Below are 17126 nucleotides of genomic sequence, written 5' to 3'. Positions count from 1 at the left end.
TAATTGGGGAGTTTATTTTGGTTATTTTGCTGTTTTGTTGTTTGGTTTGGTTTGGTTTTGCCCTTATAGCTGCCTTTTTGTTTCCTTTAAAAAAATTTTTTTTTTGTATTTGTATAATGCCTTTTTATGGTTTTGGTTTGGGGGTAATACTCAAGAAGAGCAAAAAAACCTTCTAATTCAGTTATACGTTAAGAGGTAAGGGAAATATAAGTGAGGGAGACTAGGGTTGAGAGGAACGTTAATCCTATCAAGACACATCAGGGAAGAAAGTAACCAACCAAACCAAAAGGAACTGTATTTGCAAAACAAATTTTTGATGTTAGAACCCACTTGGAATGTTTAAGATAAACCAAAATAGTGCTCGCTTCAGCAGCATATATACTAAAATTGGAATAATACAGAGAAGATTAGCACGGCCCTGTTCAAGGATGATGTGCAAATTCGTGAAGTGTTCCATATTTGGGGGGAAAAAGGTATTTGGACCACAGTAAGAATTCAATAAATGGCAGCAGTTGTTAAGACAAAAAAAGAAAAGATAGACCAAAATATATCCAGGATGTTGTTTTGATTGTACCTACCCTCTACTCACCTATACAATATGATAGTCTTGTTAGGCACTGAAGTCAGGGTAGGTTCCAACCGTCGTGACTGAGATCCTGGGTCCTGTGTCATGCAGTGTCACGAAGCAGAAGTGGCAGCCTCTTGCCACATTGGCTGCCTAGCATTGGTGGGAATTTTAGACCACCAGGCTGATATCATCTGCAGTGTGTCACATGGTGAAGAAAGCAATGGTTCTTCTCTGGTCAGCATAACTGCTGAAGAAGTACAGTTACTTCTTTTTCTAGATACTTTAGTTAGAAATTCAAACCACGCCTTATTGAAAAGGGGATTTGAGATTGCTTACATGCAAAAATATAGTGCAAGATTAAAAGAGTAGATGAAGAAATTATGGAAAAGGAAAAATTAGAGTAGGAAAAATAAGATAAAACCAGGGATAACATTATTATGCAAAATGCATACCTAAAAGTTCAGTACAAGTTGTGAAATAAGGGCAGGAATTTGAGCTGCCTCGCATTAAAAGCAAAAAGAGTGAAGCCTTTTCATGAAAGTTGTTAATGAAAATTACAATCATTCCTGATACTGAGTTCTGAGAGAAATTTCTCCATTGAGTAACCATAAAGAGAATACTGCCCCATGACCTAGTTGATAAGACCCTCAGCAACATATAAGCAGTGAACAGTATAAGCCCTCCGTGTAGGCAACTAAGGGGAGTACTTGATATTTTTACATCCAGTGAGTCTCATACAAAAAGGGTTGAAAATGTCTCCCCTTTCTTGATTAGCAGATTCTCTTAGATAAGGAAGAAAGATGTTATGAATGTTCATAACATTCGGTTCAAAATACACGTGGCAAATTTTGTTCCTTTGAATTCCTGTAGTCAAATTTTCAATATTGCAGGGCAGTCTTGGATAGGAATTTTGTAGCAAAAAAGGACTTTCACATTAAACTGTGTAATTCCTTGCTGGCTTTTTATTCCTACCCAGTGCAAGCTATCCTTTTTATAACTCTGCAGGGTACTTTATAAACAAAATTTTATTGTAATAATGATTTGAACTACACAGTTGATTTGCTACCCACATGACTACTTTTCCTTCTATTAAGAGTGGTTTTGTATGTGTTTTCAAATAAGTCGATTGAGCAATAAGCGTGATGAAGAGGGTAGCTTAGAGGAAAAGAGTTAACAGGAACTAAAGGGAGGACGCGGCACGCGTTTATATGGCATCTTACTTTTGTCCTGGTGCTCTTACAGACAGAAGTGGAGCGAATGCACACTTTATGGAACACAGTCGGCCTGGGCAAAAACTGTCCTGTATTTAGAATGAGTTTTGGAAGCAGAACAGAGGTGTGTTTTTCATTATGCCACATTGGATTTTTGCATTCGAGAGTATAATTACCAAACCCAGCCCTCAAACCACTGCAAAAACATCACATGTTTCTTACACACATTTTTTCCCTTCAAACTAGCACTCAAGCGCCCACCAAGGGCCCTGCCCACAGTAGGGTTCGTTTAAAATTCTTTTCAAACACAGTTGTAACATGGCCCTCATCCACAAAACAAGTATTATCAGCAGTTAAATCATAGGATTATTCTTACATTACAGATAACTAGGTACATTCAATGTGTAATAGTTGTTATATTAAGACCTTGGGCCAGGCTCTGCCTGTGTATAAAATTGCCATCCAGAAGGCAAGCTCTCATCAATGCACCAGTATCTCTTTCAAGCTTATAATGAACCCGTGCTATAAACTTGAAGTTTAGAAGGTCAATTCAGTTTGGAGTTTAACTTACATTTAAAGTTCAGAAGCAGTGCTAAGGAGAAATAAAGACAGAAAGGGGTAGATATTTTATGCTTCTTTTTTTCCCCAGAGAGCTCTTTTGGGGTCAGTGAGAAATTCTAAGCATCAAGCTCTCTTACGATCCCCCTTCCTTACTGCATATTGCAAACCCATGGTTCTCCCCACTCACCCCTGCAGGCTGGGGGACAGCAGTTACTGAGGATTCCTGGGCAGGAGGAGTTTCTAACTGAATTGTGTTCTAGCAGCTTAAAGATTTAATGCAGCATTTTGAAGAACCTTAGTCAAGAGGAGTAGCATGGGAAAGGGAGTCATTTATCACCTATGGGTTTGTGTGGAATATACACTAATATAATGCAAGAAGTTTACAGGTGTTACATTAGCAAACACATCATTTTAATAGTTAAGTGTTTACAATAATAATAATTATTGCATTTAAATAGTACTTACTATGGGCTAGACATTATGCCTTATCTCTACTAACTCATTTAGTCCTCAGAACAACTCTAGGAAGAGGGTTGGTAATATTATTGTCCCCTGTTACAGATGAGGAGACCAAAGCACAGAAAGATCAAGTGATTTGTCCCTGGTTGTTTAGGAAGTTACAGGTAAAGCCTGGATCTGAACCTATATAATCTAGCTCCAGTGTCTATGCAGTTAAGCCCTCTCCAGCTCTTCTCAGCCATATTGAGGGCATCCATTGTGTGTAACGAATTGCCTCCTCACCTATGCGTCTAGAATAGTAATAGCTATGTACCATCCTTGGGTGCATAGTGTATATCTAATGACTTCAGAAAAATAGTCGCTTAAATAACTTTCTGCTTAATTCTTTCACATAACCCCAATTGGAAAAGGCCATTTGATTATACAGTATAACACGTATTAGAGAAATACGTAACTAGCTGTATTAATTATTGCTATGGACTGAATGGTGCTCCCCCTTCATATGTTGAAGCCTAATCCTTAATTTGATAGTATTTAGATGTGGGGCTACGGAAGGTAATTAGGTTTGGATGAGATCATGGGAGTGGAGCCCCCATGATTTTATTGGTGCTCTTGTAACAAAGAGCCCAGCGCTCTCTCTCTCTCTCTCTCTCCCTCTCTCTCTTTCTCTCTATCTCTATCTCTGCCATGTGAGGACACAGCAAGAAGATGACCATCTGTGAAGCAGAGAGTAGCCCTCACCAGACACCAAATCTGCTGGCACCTTGATCTCAGACTTCCCAGCCTCCAGAACTGTAAGAAATAAATTTGTTGCTGAAGCCACCCAGCCTATAGTATTTCTGTTATGGCAGTCCAAACTAACAAAGACATTTATCCATTATTGTATTAAAGATTACTCCAAAACTTAATGGCCAAAACAGCAAATATATATTATCTCATAATTTATATGGGTCAGAAATGAAAACTTATGTTTACACAACTTATGTTTACACAAAAACCCATACACAAATGTTCCAAAAACTGGAAATAACTCAAATATTCTTCAAAAGGTGAATGGTTAAGCAAACTGTGGTAAATCCATATTATTGAGTACTACTGAGCAACAAAAAGGAGCAGACTACGGATACACGCAGCAACTTGGGTGGGTATCAAGGGAGTTATGCTAAGTAAAAAAAGCCAATTTCAAACGGTTACATGACTTCATTTACATAACATTTTCAAAATGACAAAATTATAGAGGCATTTGAGAACAGATTGGTGGTTGTCAAGGTCTAGGGAGGGCGAGGAAGAATGGTGGCTGTGCCTGTAAAAGGGTAGCATGAGAGATCTGTGTGATGGAACTGTTCTGCTTCTTGATGTGACGGTAGTCACATGCATCTACACATGTGATTCCAATTACACAGAATGAAATACACACAAAAGGAGTGCATGCAAATCTGGTGGATGATATCAATGTCAATTTCTTGTTTGGGATATTATTCTATAGTTATGCAAAATATTGTCGTTGGGGGAAACTGGGTGAAGGGTATATAGCATTTCTCTGTATTATTTCTTACAACTGCATGTATAGCTCATTTAAATTAAAAATAGAACAGTCAACTTATTTTTTTAATCAATAAAATGAATAGGACGAGTACATTCTGAGAAAATCTACAGAAAGGACAAAAAAAGTAAAGATGCAAAATATAAGAGACAAGAAAAATGATTATAGAATCAATCCAGGTGGGGAATAAGGAATGGCTGTTATTATTATGTGGTTTCTTTGGGGGGTGATGAAAATGTTCTAAAGTTAGTTTATGGTGGTGGTTGCAGAATTCTATGAATATACTAAAAAACGATGAATTATACACTTTAAATGGGTGAATTTTATGGTATGTGATGCTTTTAAAAATAAAGAAAAAAGAATCAATACAGGAGCGTTAAGACCAGACTAATAGAAGTTCCACAAAAAGAGAACATGAAAATACTAGGGAGGGAATTTTCAAATAAATATTTCAAGAAAATTTCATAGAGTTAAAAGATATGCTTTTATAGATTTAAAAGACCTATGTAAAAGACTTAGAACAATGAAAATAATATGCATACCAATGCACAACAATGTGAAATTTTAGAATACTAGGCACAAAGAGAAAATTCTAAGTTTCCCAAAAGAAAAAAAGTCACAGACAATGGATATGGAGTAAGGATGTTAACCAGATTTGTTTAAATTTATTTTTTTTAATTTACATACAGTAAAATTTGCTCCTCTTGGAGTATAGTTCAATGAATATTGACAAATGCAGAGTCATGTAACCACCACCACAAATGAGATACAGTTCTATCACCTCAAAAATTTCCTTGTGCTGCCCCATTGTAGTCAGACCCTCCTTCACCAGTATTCTCTGACAAGCACTGATCTGTTCTCTAACACTATAGCTCTGCCTTTCCCAGAATGCTATGTAAGTGGCATAATGCAGTATGTAGCCTTTTGAAATTCATTCATGTTATTGCATGCATCAATAGTTGCTTCCTTTATGGGGCTGAGTTGTAATGCATCATATAGATGTACCATAGTTTGCTTATCCATTCACCAGGTGAAGGATATATGGCTTCTTTACAGTTTTGGCTAGTATGAATAAAGCTGCTGAAAACATTCACCTATGGGCTTTTGTGAAAATATAAGTTTTCGTTTCTCTTGAGTAAATACCTAGGGGTGGGATTACTGGGTCCTATGATAAGTGATTGCTTATAAGAGACTGACAAACTGTTTTCCAAAGTGGTATTATATATTTCCACCAATAGCGTAAAAGAATTCTAGTTGTTTCCCATCATCTTTGTCACTTGGTTTTCTCTCTTTGTTCTGTTTTGTTAAATTGAGTCATTCTAAAAGATGTGTACTAGTTTCTCAGTGTGGTTTTGATTGGTATTTCCCCAACGACTATTGATGATCAGCATCTACTTTGAGGAAATGTCTCTGCAACTATTGCCCATTTTTTACCAGGTTGTTTGGTTTTTATAGTAGAGTGTTGAGTTCTTTTTATATTCTGGGCACAAATTTTCTGTCAGATGTATGTTTTGCAAATATTTTATTCCAGTCAAGAAGTTGTCTTTTCATTCTCTTGTGTACTGCATGAAGTAAAGATCTAAGTTTTGCATATGGATAGTCCATTGTCTCTGTGCAGTATATTGAAAAGATTATCCTTTCCCCATTCCATTGTTTTGGCATGTTTGTTGAAAATTGACCAATCATAAGTGTAAGCATTTATTTCTGGACCTTTTATTCCGTTCCACTGGTCTATATTTTTATCCTCATGCACTATCTTGAATATATAGCTTTATAGTAAGTTCGGGTAGTGTACCTCTTCCAACTTTATTCTTTTTCAAAATGGCTTTGGTTATTTTAAATTCTTTGCATTTCATGTAAATTATAGGATTAGCTTGCCAATTTCTTAAAGAAACAAAAAACAAAAACAAACAAGCCTGCTGGGATTTTTATTGGGATTGTGTTGAATCTATACATCAATTTGGGAGGAATTGACACCTTAACAATATTTCATGAACATGGAACATTTCTCCAGTTATTTAAATCTTCTTTCATTTGTCTTAGCAAAGTTTTGTAGTTTTTAGTATACAGGTTTTGCACTTTGTTAAATTTATTCCGGAGTATTTTATTCTTTTTGATGCTATGGTGAATGAAATTGTTTTCTTATTTTCACTTTCAGATTGTTTGTTGCTAGCATAAAACAATTGAATATTTATATTAATCTTGCATGCCATGACCTTGTTAATCTAGTTTATATAAGTTCTAATTGTTTCACAGATTCCCTAGGATTTTCTACCCAAAGGATCATATTGTTTGTGAATGAGGATGGTTTTATTTCTTTCATTTCATCTGCATGCCTTTAGCTTTCTCTTACCTTATTATACTGGCTAGAACCTCTAGTACAATATTGAATTTAAGCAGTGAGAGTGGAAATCCCTGCCTTGTTTTTGATATCAAGGAAAAGCATGTGGTCTTTCACCAGTAAATATAATGCTAAGTGTAGGTTTTTCATAGATGCTTTTTATCTGGCTGAGGAAGTTCTCTACTATTCCTTGTTTGCTTGTAATTAAGAGAGGGCATCCTAGCTATATATGGGAGCTCTTTTCTCTCTCTCTCTCTGGATTCAGCATAATTTTTCTGCCTGTTGTCATTTGCCCACAGTTATTCATGAGAATTCAACCTGAAGTGCTAAATGCAAAGAAACAGTCAAGACATGTTTAGTCTCTTCACTGTGGACAACATGGGCTTCTAAAGCAAATACAGTCTGTTCTTCTACAGCTTATTTTTCTTTAACAAAAACTAGCTTGTATGCAATTAGTAATTAGGATAAGGATATCAATATAATGCAGAAGCTGTGTTCACTTAAATGTAATTTTTCCTAGGATTTTAACATTTTGTGCCAACAAGTAACAGCAATTGAAAATAAAGCACTTAATACAACTGAAGACAGGAAAGCCATGGGGGTACAGTCACCCCACAGTCTTCTCCTTGGCTCAGTTTTACCTGATTGCCTGTTTCTCCCCATCACGGCGTATTTTTCATTCTTTGCTATAGTTCAGCAACCTCAACAATTCCTTTCAGATATGTTTCATTTATCTGTTGCTGTATAACAAGCCACCCCAAAACTTAGTTGTTTAAAACAACATAAATGTTTAATTTACCATTGTTCTGGCAATTTTGGTGAGGCTTGGAAGGAACATCTTCTCTTTGTTTCACTGTACCTGGGGCCTCAAGATGACTCCAGTGGATTGGAGGCTGGAAGAGCTGAGAGCTGGCTGGGTTTCTCTATTTCTGTCTCTTTTTCTCTCTCTCTTCCCTTTCCACATGAATAGTTCAGACTTCCTCATAGCATGTTGACTTCAGGGTGGTTGCACTTCTTACAGAGCAGTTGACTTCTCCCAGCAGCAGCATTCCCAAAGTCCGTGGTGGAAGCTCCAAGTTTTCTTACGATCTAACCTCAGAAGTACTAGAACATCACTTTTGCTGCATTCTGTTGTTCAAGCAAGTCACTAGGGCCAGCTCAGATTCCAGGAGAGGGAACTAGACTCTGCTTCTCAATGGGAGGAATAGCAAAAAAACTGTAACCATCTTACATCTACCTAAAGCCCCTTTCATCAAAGCTATTTGACTTTTTTTTAAGTTTAAATTCCATATTTACTAGAATACTTTTTATTAGGAATTTATCGTATCTTTTAAAATTTGGCTAGTATATTCATTTTAAATTGTGCTAGTTATTTATTTAGATGGTGCTCTAATTATCAAGTTCCATAGATTTTGGGTGGTTTGTGCCAACTATATTTTGTCCACAAACTTTGTTGTTTTGAGTGCAAGACTTCACAGAACTCAACATTTTCAGGAATACATATATCATGTATACCCCATTACAGCAGAAACACCTGTAAATGCATGTGCTTACAGTCCTAGGGTCTTCATTGAGTGTTCCAGGCCTCTGCTTAGACCCAAAATTTCTTAAGAAGCCCCAATTTCTTATTTTACCCCTTGATCCCAATGCAGAAGGATATTGTTACATCAGACAACACTCATTCTTCAAGCAGGAACTGCCACAAAGAGGCATTAATAAAACTGATCTTCTGTGATGAAAATGCAGGTTGACTTCAAGGCAAAACTGGGAAAGTGATTTTTTTCAGATTATTGTTGTTTCTGTTTTAGTCATTTAGCACATTGTTACGTATGTGGCATGGCAGAGAATCTCATGCAAGATTAGCTGAAGACATGTAAGGCATTCAGTGGGCATAATGCCCAGAGGAATTTGTGTGTGTGTGTGTGTGTGTGTGTGTGTGTGTGTGTGAGAGAGAGAGAGAGAGAGAGAGAGAGAGAGAGACAGAGGCAGAGACAGACAGAGACACAGAGAGACACAGAGAGAGGGAGAGAGAGAGAGGCTGGCTGATTTGTCATTCAGAGCTCTGCTGAATTCTTTCCATGCCTACTTGCATCTTCATCACTTTTTTTTGTTAAGTACTTTTCAAAACACAGGAACACTGTAAGGAAACCAAATACCATTTACAACTAAAGCTAAGATTGACTTTTCTTCCGGCCACATTCTCTGTGGAAATAAAACCACACGCACGTACATGCACATGTGCGGTCGCGTGCACGCACACACACGCACAGAGCTTAGAGCTCAGAACTTGAGCACCACCGATGAAGGGTAGGTCCTAGCACCAGATTTCTGACATAAAATTCCATATCAAGATAAGAGCGTTCATAAAAATGCCATATGATTGACTAAATTAGTAGCACTATTGAGATGAAAGTCATGACATCTTATAGTGGCAGACCAAATTTCAACAAAAATTTCTTCACAACCTGCTGTATGTTAAGCACCATATGAGAAGGATGTATGAAAAGAAACAAGAATTCATTTCCTATTACTCAGTTGCTGAGGCCGAAAACCTAGACTCCCCTTTGACTTCTCTCTTTTCAAAGCTCTCGGTAACTGCTGTAGAATCTACCGTTCCGAACATATCTAATCCAGACGCTCCCCACCACCTCCTTGTGCTGCCTTCTTAGTTCAAACCACCACCTCCTCTTCCATGGACTATAGCAGGAGCCTTCTAATTGTTCTTCCTTCTCCCACCCAACTCGGACCACATACTGTCTACTCTCCCCACAGCAGCCAGGATGTCCTTCTTAAAAACGAAATCAGAGGGACTTCCCTGGTGGCGCAGTGGATAAGAATCCGCCTGACAATGCAGGGGACACGGGTTCGAGCCCTGGTCCAGGAAGATCCCACATGCCACGGAGCAACTAAGCCCGTGCGCCACAACTACTGAAGCCCATGCACCTAGAGCCCGTGCTCTGCAACAATGAGAAGCCCACGCACCGCAACGAAGAGTAGTTCCCGCTCGCGGCAACTAGAGAAAGCCCGCTCGCAGCAACGAAGACCCAACGCAGCCAAAAATAAATAAAATTAAATCTTAAAAAAAAACGAAATCAGAAAGCTCCAACAACACTCAGAATAAAATCCCAACTTCTTACCATGTCCTTCAAGGCCTCTGTCTCTCTCCTACCTCATCTTTTGTACTTTGCTTCTAGCTCACTCCAGCACACTGACCTGCTCGCTGTACTTTGAACACACCTAGTTCATGTTCAGTTCAGGCCCTTTGCACTAAGCTGTTTCTTCTGCTTGGAGCCCCTCACCCTACCTCCTGCCCCCAGACATTCACTTGATTTGAGTCTCTACTCAAATGTCACTTCCTCAGAGAGGCCTTCACTGACCTAAAATACCATAGCTTAAAATAGGAGAGACTGCCAACTCCTCGCTCTGTCCCCTTACCCTGGATTGTTTTTGTCTTCCTAGCCCTTCATGTTAAATATTTATCTTTGTTGTCGTTTTTCTTCCCCACTAAAATGAAACCCCAAGAGCTTCATCCATCTTAACTGCTATCATCCCAATGCCTAGAACAGTGCCTGCCACATAGTAAATACTTAATAAATATTTGTTGAATGAATGCATGCATGAGTGAAAACCTGTCCTGGCAGAGCTCTGATCTGTATTGGAAGGCAATCTTGGAGACAGCCATGGTCATACGATGTGATTGTGCTGTGACAGGTGCATGTGCAAGGTGTTTGGGGAGCTCAGAGGACTGAGTCACTGGCTGCTGAGGGAGGGAAGGGCCAGAGTTTTTTCACCTGGATCTTAAGGATGCATAAGGGTTCACGAGAGGAAGTCTGCAGAGGACATTTCAAGCAGAAGAAATAGTGGATGCAAAGGCCTGGATATAAAAACATAACACGCAGGGAAGCTCATCATTTCGTTGTGCCTGGAAAGCAGGATGTGCAAACATGCCACAGAGGGAGATGAGAGAGAAAGTCGCAGAGGTGAGTTGATCAGCTCAGAGCCAGAAATGACTTTGCAAGGAACCTGGAAGGGCCATTGGATTTGAGGAAGATAAAATGATCCTCAGTGTTTCAGAGAGAGTTTACTGGCCGCTATGTGGTGGATAGTGTGAGGCAGAACAATCATCACAGGGGGAATGGAGAGAAGGTGATGGATGGGAGGTGCATTTTGAGAGAGTGTGGAGGGGGCTTGGTGACCTAGTTGTGGGGGACAGTGGAAAGGGAGGAACAGGCCAGCAGAATTTTAAACTTGGGTGACTTGATGACTGTATCCTAGTGAGGAAACCCAGGTCTGGGGAGTAAGGAAGAGAAATAGTTTCCACCCACATTTGCCCAGTGTTCTTCCTCTCCAAGCCCCTGGATAGCCATCTTCTACTTTCCAGCTGTCCGTTAGTGGGGAAGCCCACCTGCCAGCTCCACAGCAAACTGCACAGGGCTGGGCTCACACCTGCTCATCCCTTCCACCCACTGAGCCTCGGGGATTAGGTCACACATGTGTGCCTGCCTCTCTCTTTCCTTGAGACAAAAACCTCTCTCTGGTGGCTCTTTGTCTCGAACATAGATTCCTAGCAATTCTGCTCAGACACGCCAAGTCCCAGCAGGGCCAAGACTTAAGCTCAAGCCTAGATACACCCAAACTCAAGTCTAATACTACTGAACTTTTGTTATTATTTTGTGTAATTTTTAAATTATACAACTAATACATGAATACTTTCCCATTATAAAAAAATTCAGACAATACGGAAGTACACAAAGACTTGAGAGTTCCTTTCATGGTCCCCCCTTGAAAAAGAAAAAAAGTACACTCCCCCTCCTAAGAGTAAGATGTTTCTCTTTTTCAGTCCTTTATTACACACACACACACACACATTTATATACACACACACATACATACATACATACATATACACATATAGAAACAATATATGGTTTTATATGTTATTTTTGGGCTCAGATTATTTTGAAAACTTTTTCACTTAAATATATGTCTTCTAAGATTTTCACATCAGTAAATATAAATCTACTTCTTTCTTTGCAAGCTACTGAATAGTATTCCATGGCAGAGATGTATATATTTGTCACTGAATCATTCCCCTTCTCATGGATACCTGGGTTGCTTCCAAGTTTGTAAGATTTTAAACAGTGCTACAGTGAGTATCTTTGTACACTCTATTTTGTACACGTTTGCAAATGTTTCTCTAATGTGGATCCCTGGAAGCAGAATTGGTGGGCCATCCTAAAGGTATTCCATTTTAATTTTGCTACAGGCTGCCAGTTTTCCTATTCTATCTTATTAAGTGCTTCCAGATGTACTAAAGCAAGAAAATTTCCTGAAATTGTAATGTCAGTTATATCTTGACAGGATCCTTAACTGAGGCTAACATCAATCCAAGGACAAGCCCAACACTCGTGCTGATAGATGTGCAGTACCCCAGAAGGCTAGGGACGCTGGGCTACAGGCACAGTTCTTAGGGCGTTATAGCTTTTCAGGGGCCTGCCAAAAGGTTTGGAATCTGAAAAAACGGTTTGCTTCAGTATATGAAAAGAAAAATAGAACATTGAGTTTAATACAGATTTATTAAATAATTATAAAATGTAGCATGTGTCAACCTCATTGCTATTAGATTTAGTATTCACAAATGTTTCCTCATTGAGCAACCTGGTATTCTCCTAAATTCTTTCCCTGACCTTCTCTACTCCTTAGTTTGGGGGACCAGCACCAGCCCTCTTGGCTTGTCCTTCTCATGTTCAGGGAAGAGATTCACCCAGAAAATATTATCAGGGCTTCCTTTTTTCCCTTCCCTGGTTTGGGGGTCTTTCCAAGGGGATTCCTTTGTGATCCTCTTCAGGAAGGAGGCAAGTTTACCTTGGACAGCAGATTGAGGAGGGGAGCTCCTTCTCCAGGAGGGGGCAGTATTAGGGAAGGAACTGCATTTGTCAGGTGTCAAACACCGGGGGAAATTCTTCTCTCATCTGGGGGAGAAGACGAAACGCAGTGAGGGCTTGGAGGGACCAGTCCCAAGCACTCAGTGGGTGGGTGGGGCAGGACCTCCGGGTCACAGACTCTCTGCTATGGGGATGAAGAGGCAGGTATAGTTGGGATCTCTCTCTGACCTCAGCTTTTATTCTGAATATCAACCTCTTTTTCAATGAATTTATTTTCCGCTAGTGCTTAATTCCTGGTATGGCAGTGACATTGCACCTTACTATTTTTCATCACTAAAGTATCATATTTCAGCAGCACTGTGGGCTAAACAGTCCTTGCAGGACATGCTGGGGACCTGATCAATTATAACGTTTCTATGGGAAAATGCTTTGGGGTTTCCAACAGTGGACTTAACAGAGGAACCTCTGGAGTACATCCATTCCTGACTGAGTGCTGTTCACGTGGCCCTCATATGAGATGACCAGACGTTTCTGTTTTCCAAGGAAGTTCCAGTTTGTGATTCCCTGGGAAATGTCCCAGGTCAGGGAGTGTTTTATTGAAGTTTCTCTGTACTAAACTACATAGTACTGTGGATGTGAGATGCCTTATGGATTGACCTGGCTAAATTATGTTGTTTTTTTAAGCTGGTGACTTTGTAGTTTACAAAATGACCCATGGAGTTTGGCAGCGTGCAAGCCTTGAAAGCTCGAGATGCATCTCTAAGAGTATAAACATTCCCTTTGGCCACTTGGACTATAAAACCCAACAGGTTCCCCTGCTGGGGATTGTTGGTGGGCTTCCTTTCCTCCTTTTCTATTACTCCTTCTTTCCTGCAGCCCAGCCTGGAGCTCTGGGGTCTTTAAAGATGTAGTGAACTAAGATCTGTTGAAATTCTAGCAATTGCCCAACTACTCCTCCCGATACCCTCCCTGCCCTTCTCCCCAGGAAAATGACCTGATTATAAAACTCTCTTTATAGATACATTCAAGATGTGGTGACCTCAGTTCCCTCCTTTGTTAGACAATGGAGGTTGAGTCGAGGTCTTCACCCTGGAATTCCCTCCCACACACACTCAGGAGAGCTCCACGTGGGCATGAAGGGTCCACTAACGAATTTCATGTTTGAGAAAGCCTCCCAAATGTTTAGTTATCTGAAATAAAGCCGCACAGGAAAATGAAAACATCAAATGTCTTTTGCTTTTGGCTGAAATTGTATAAACTCACCAGTTGAGACATTGACCATACGGAGATGAGGAAGAGAGGGTCCTATTTTCAGAGTTTTCACTGTCTAGCAGGATACTTGGTAAGTACTAAACACATGCTTGTTGAATTAAAGTGAGAGCCAAGAAACACTGGAGGTGATTACATTCACCAACTCTGCCACCCTGAAATTTCCAGAACCCTCAGTTATTCCTTGTCTTGGCCGCTGCGCTCAAAAGAAGGTAGGTAGCTGCCCATACCTTTTGCTCTGAGGAGCCCTCAAAGGGCTTCCCATACTCCCAGCACATCTGTCACTATCTCCACACAACTTGACCTGAAATTCTCACCTTAATACCACTTTGGGGGGTTAAGCCACTGTTCCCATTTAAATACCTACATTACCAGGAGGAGAGGGAGGAACCTGTGTGGTTCAAGTATGTGTAGAGATGCGTGTGTGTGGTGTGTAGTGGTTATTAAGGGAAAAGGAAGAGGAGAGAGGCTGGATGCTTGTAGTTCCCTCTTATTACCATTGAGCCAAAGACCGTTTCTGTCGGGTTATCTCATTAGACCTTTGGAAGCCTTAGAAACTTGGCTTTGAGGATATAGAAAACGAAATGGCACTGGGTGGTGCACTTTAGTGCTACACTGTCCAGTCCAGTAGCCACCAGCCACGTGTGGCTCTTGAGCTCTTGGAATTCTGTTCCGAATTGAGATGTGCTGTAAATATAAAATACACCAGTTTTCTAAGACTTAGCATGGAAAAAAACCCATAAAATATCTCATTAGTAATTTTTTAATATTCATTACATATTGAAATGAAAAGATTTTGGATATATTGGCTAAATAAAATCTATTATTAGTGCTAATTTGTTCCTTTTTATTTTTTTAATGATGGCTACTAGAAAATTTTAAGTTGTGTATATAGCATTGTATCACTACTGAAGAACACTGCTCTAGTGGTAGGGGGAAATATCCCACCTGAGAGGGCACTGAAATCCAGTGCACCGGCAGAGGTGCCAGAGGAATGAGGCTGCAAAGGCAGAAATGTCACTAGGGGGAAAGGGTGGCCTCAAGGCAGGGGGAGTAACAAAGTCTCCCTTGTGTGTCTGGTTGGCAGCCTGGCTAAGCGCACAGGGACTCCCACCGTCCCTTTCCATCCCAAGGTCTTAAATCGGTTGGCTGATCTCCCTCTTGTTGACTCCTGTGGCAGGGGAATGGAGCAGGGAAGAGGAGCAGATCCCTATGGCTCTAAGATTTGGCTCGGGGTTAGCTTCTGGGGTGATCCCTGTACCTTCTGATTCCCGGTTCTATATGTAGAACTTACGCTGTAGGTTACTGACATGTTAGTTATGAGCTCGCTATCCCAGTCAGGCTTGGGAAGACTAATAATTCTATTGATTTGACTGATTTAAACATTTCAGATAATACATTTTAATTGTAAGACCTTGCTTTACTGTTTTCCTAAACTGACTTTGCAGATCAGTGCATAGACATTGGTATCAAAGCAGGAATAACTGGATTTTTCATAGTGGTTTACAGTTTTCAATGTCCTTTTCAGCAAATTATCACTTTTTATTGTCACAACATCTTGCAAGGCAGGCGAGGCATGTATAGATTTTTATCCATATGTTATAGCTAAGAAACCAAAAAAGAAAAGGTTGCCTTGACCAGCATTTGAAAGCTGTTAAGTGACAGAATTAGGAATGGATCATGGATGATCTCATTGGAAACCTTGGCTCTGGTCTTTGGTGGTTTCTCCTGGTGTACAGAGGATCACTGAGTTGGGCCAGGGCATGAGTAGTCAGCAGCTTCCTGAATTCAAGCAATTCTGCCCCCTTAAAGATCAGGAAAGTAATTTACAGGGCCTGCACATGAAGATTTGGAAAGATGCCATTTGGGGATCCAGAGAAGGAGCCTAATTGGAGTACCACCTTCCACTCAGCAGGAATGCCTTTGAAGTCCGTGCCTCTGTTTAATTCCCTCAGGTCACCTCCCTGGTAGCACTCGGAAAGGCCCAGCCAGTTCCTCTGCAGAGAAAGGTTCTGAGCTGCAGGCAGAGCCCAGCAGAGGGTGCTGAGAGCCTACTACTTCAGGGTGAGATTGGTGGGGGGGGGGGCATGGAGAACTGTCTGCTTTGCAGGGATGGATGCTGGAAGAGGAGGAAACTTAAGGAAACAATGGTTATAAGAGATTTCCTATCCAGTAGAGCGATGAAGATGATGATGGTGAGATGATGATGATGAGGACGATGATGATGGTGATGGTGGTGGTGGTGATGATGACAGTGATGATATAAGTGGTGGCCAGGATTCACCTGGTGGATGTGGTGTGATTTGGAAATGTTAGAGGATCTGGAACAAGTACTAAGTTTCCACCATATGTTTGAGTTAAGGCACCTAGTTCTGAGTTGGCAGCCAACAACAAGCAGGAAATGTGAGGCAGAGAAATTATAGAATCAGAGGCCTGGGGGGAATAGTATAAATGATCTCTGGGTCAATGCCACAGATTATTTCATTGGTCTTGACTGTACCTTTGTGATATTTTTAGAGATCACCAAGATCACTGACATACTCCATGCTGGGAAGATAGTTTCAGTTATTTGTCTAGATACTCACAAATCATCGCACAACCAAAATTAGAGCGACAGTTATTCAACAGAATGATGGAATCAAAGGGGACCCAAGTGACGTCCAGTGCCTTCATTTTATAATTAAGAAAATGAGATCTAGACATGGGAAATAACTTGCCAAAGGTCACATAGCTACCCGTGACCTTGGATAAGAACTAGAGACAGTGAAGTATCAATATTACGATCAGGAATACAGGCTATGGAATGAGATCTGGCTTCAAATCTGGGCTCTGACAATTATTTGTGCTGTAATTCGGGCAAGTTATGTAACTTTTCTGATCTTAGTTTCCTCATCTGTACAATAAGGATTTTTAAAAAGTATCTACCTCAAAAGTATTAAGTGGGATAATAGATGTGAAGTATTTACATATTATATGCTAATTGCAAACATTCAATAAATAGTAACTGATATTAGTATTAGAATTCAATTTTTCTGACTTCCAGGCCAGAATTCATTCTTTATTAGGCAGCCTTCCCCAATCCTCCTCAAGTCTTTGGCATGCTTATACAGTTCCCTATTTATAAGTTCTGCTGTGATATCTCCATGGAGGATTGTTTGAATGATATTAAGGAAGTTATTTGACTCCACAGTTTCCTTACATACAAAATGGGAGAAAACTATCTAGGCTCAGGCCAGCTGATATAACAAAAAGACTCCTAAATAGAGTGGCTTAAGCAGAATAGGAGCTT

The 17126-nt window shown here is 40.1% G+C and overlaps 1 non-coding gene across 1 annotated transcript; it reads left to right on the top strand.

The window, feature by feature from the left end:
- The first annotated feature begins 357 nt into the window (after positions 1–357).
- Positions 358–463, top strand: LOC132369444 (U6 spliceosomal RNA). The gene has a single exon (XR_009504417.1). It is a non-coding gene; the product is annotated as a U6 spliceosomal RNA (small nuclear RNA).
- Positions 464–17126: the final 16663 nt, after the last annotated feature.

Source organism: Balaenoptera ricei, chromosome 7 (genome assembly GCF_028023285.1).
Source record: "Balaenoptera ricei isolate mBalRic1 chromosome 7, mBalRic1.hap2, whole genome shotgun sequence".
In the NCBI taxonomy this organism is placed as follows: Eukaryota; Metazoa; Chordata; class Mammalia; order Artiodactyla; family Balaenopteridae; genus Balaenoptera; species Balaenoptera ricei.
This window is presented reverse-complemented; position numbering and strand designations above follow the sequence as displayed.